Source organism: Elephantulus edwardii, unplaced genomic scaffold (assembly GCF_000299155.1).
Source record: "Elephantulus edwardii isolate Elephantulus edwardi_28Jun2011 unplaced genomic scaffold, EleEdw1.0 scaffold00004, whole genome shotgun sequence".
In the NCBI taxonomy this organism is placed as follows: Eukaryota; Metazoa; Chordata; class Mammalia; order Macroscelidea; family Macroscelididae; genus Elephantulus; species Elephantulus edwardii.
This window is the reverse complement of record NW_006399754.1, coordinates 31,437,442-31,440,758: the sequence shown is the minus strand read 5'-3', so window position 1 is coordinate 31,440,758 and position 3,317 is coordinate 31,437,442.

The window sequence follows — 3,317 nt, the reverse complement described above, 5'->3', positions numbered from 1 at the left end:
GTCACTATGAATCAAATAACTCCTGTGAGTTTTGGGGTTCAGTCATGCATGTGGGGTTGTTTTGAGGGTTTGCATTTTTTTTGTCTAAATATCTATGTTGTTGCTGTTATATAATATCAAGTCACTTACAACTCATAGTGACCCTATGTACAACAGTCCTGAAGCTTGCACTATCTTAAGCCAATAACATTGTCTCAGACTCAACTACCCTCATTACCATAGTCATTGAGTCAATCCATCTTGTTCAGGGTCTTCCTCTCTTGCACTGTCCCTCCACCTTTCCAAGCATGATGTCCTTCTCCAAGGATTGGTCCCTCTTGGAAACATGCCCAAATATGTCAGATGGAGCCTCAAAATCCTTGCCTCCAGGGAGCAGCCTGGTTTCACTCTCTCTAGGACAGACAATTTTGTTGTCTTAGCAGTCCATGATACACTCAATACTCTTCTCCAGCACCACAACTCAAAGGCCAACCATCTTCTTCTGCCATCCATAGTCATTGTCCACCTCTCTGATGCACAGCAACTAATAGTTAGGATCATGGCCTGGATCAGGTTCACCTAGGTCTCTAGACTGACATCATTGGTCTTAAGTTCTTTGGAGATGTTCCTGAGAGCAGGTTTTATCAATAAAATTCGTCTTTTGATTTTCTGGATGCTGGCACCAAAAGTGTTGATTGTGGAGCTACATAAGCTGAAGGTGTTAACAATCTTAATCTCTTCTCCATCCCTGTCATGATGTTGCCAGTGAGCTCAGTGACGAGAACCTTTGTCTTCTTGATGCTGAGTTTCAATCCATATTGAAGACTTAAGTCTTTGACCTTCTCCCGCAAAGGCCTCAGGCCCTACTCAGTTTCAGCAAGCAACGTTATGTCATCTGTATTACACAGATTGTTGATGAATCTTCCTCCAATCCTGATGCCACACTCCTCTTTATAAAGTCCAGACTCCCAAATGATCTATTCTGCATATAGATTTAAAAAGTATGCAGATAGGATGCATCCCTGACATACTACTTTCCTGATTTTGAACATGCAGCGTTTCCTTGCTCTGTTCCAATGACTGCCTCCTGGTCCAAGAATACGTTTTGTATAAGCACATTCATGTGTTCTGGAATTCCCATTCTTCTCAGAGTCAGCCATAATTTGTTGTGATCTTCAGAGTTAAATACCTTTGCATAGTCAATGAAGAACAGATAGACATTCCTCTGGTACCATCTGCTTTCAACCAAGATTCATCTAACATTGGCTATGATACCCCTAGTGCTATGGCCTCTTCTAAACTCAGGCTCCAGATATTGAAGTTCTCTGGAAATATACTGTTCCAGTCATTTTTGAATAATTTTCTGTAGGGTTTTGTTTGCATATGATAGTAATGATATTGTTCAAAAATTTCCACTCTTTTAGAGCACTGTTTTTCAGAAAGGGAGTAGATACAGATGGATCTCTTCCAGTCAGTTGGCCAGGTAGTTGTCTAGATTTCTTGATACAGCCTAGTGCGTGTGTCCAGGCAGCATCAGTCCATTGAAATATGTCTCCTGGTATGCCGTCAATTCCTGAAGTCTTGGTTTTGCCAATTTCTTCAGAGCAGCTTGAACTTCCTCCTTCATCACCATTGGCTCTTGCTCACATGTTGTTTCATGAAGTTCTTCTGTGTCAGCCGTAGCTATACAAACAATGTAGATGAACCTGTTGTCCTTCCTGTCTCTGTATTTTCACCTGCTGGGAACTGACTGATAGAGATAAGATGGATTTTCTTCTCATAGTTTCTAGCAACTGCGCTGCATGAAAATAGTGTGAGAAAGGCTGGATGAGATTTCCACTGCTGTTTGCTGACCCTGCTCAGGTCTTATAACCTCAGTTTCTCTGTCACTAAAATGGGTACAGGAAGAATACTAACTACACACTCAGAGCTAACACAAGGATGAAATGAGACAGCGTACCTATTAAATCTGTCACAGTACGACTCACGTGTGGTTTAGCTGAACAACAGAGAGGGGAACAAGATCACATAAGCAAAGTTTCTGTAACACGTTTTCATCTGAGACTTTTCTAAACCTCTCATTCATTGAGAACCTTGTTCTTTGTTCATCCTCAGATGACTCAATGCAAATGAGTGTTGATGTGGCTTCTTAAAGTGCAGCACAACCTCCCCAAAGCGGTGGCATCACATCTTCTTTCTGTGAGGTTTTCTATTTTACAAAACACAAAGGTATTTTGTATTTAAAACAGAAGGCATTTATCATGCAACATGTAGAGCTTCCCTGGGGAGGCTTTTCACTCCCACTGGGAAAGTAAGCAACTAACGAATTTTGCAGTTATATAAAGACACCACCCAAATAACAAACTGAAAATGCACTCTTTTATGAACTTTAATATGTTTATAAAACTGGGGCAGTGTCTTTACTTTAGTGAGGACCAATGACTTGTTAGTAATCAAACTGTCCTGCAATCTTTAGAACATATTCTTTATTATTTCATTTGTATTCCTGTGCTCCTTTTCCAGTCTGTGATTTAGTCGTGGCTTTTTACCCCCCACCTTTTAAACTCAAGAACACCCACTGCTTGAAATGAGCAGTGCAGTTCATCGTAGCCATAAAAACTATCATGTTCCAAATCTGAACAACCTGAACTATCATCTTATCTAGTCGACAATCTGAAAAGATTGTGATGTGTTGTTAGGTCCCATTCAACCCATTCTGACTCGTAGTTCCTCTCTGAACAATAGATTTGAGCCTTGCACTACTCCACTTCGTTCTCATTATGTCTGACATGCTGAAGCCCAAAGTTACACTCATTGTGTCAGTCCGTCTAGTTGGCAGTCTTGCTCTTTTTATCTGACCTCCCACTTTTACCAACATGATGTCTTTTCTAATGGCTGGCCTCTTACATATGGCATGGTCAAAGTAGGGGGGTATCCTTGCCTCCAAGGAGCACCCGGTAACTATCCTGCTATTACTCAAAAATAGACTTGTCTGTTTCTTTGGTAATCCATGAGATATTCAATATTCTTTTCCTGTGAACACCACAATTCAAAGGCATCTACTCTTCCGTCCTTCTTATTCCCTGTCCAACTTTCAGATGCACAGGAAGGAACTGAGAAGACCATGAGTTGGACCAGGTGCACCTGTCCTTAGGTACAATCTGAAAAGACAGGTTTCATAAAATGGCAAGTAACACAGTGAGCTAACGCATTTAATGATGAAAAAGTCAAGTACAACTTAGCTTCTCCTCTAAGCAAGAAAAAATGGTGATTATCAAGAGATTATAAGTCATTTTTGTAGTATAGTGTAGCAACTAACAGAAGGTTACTTGTTTTTA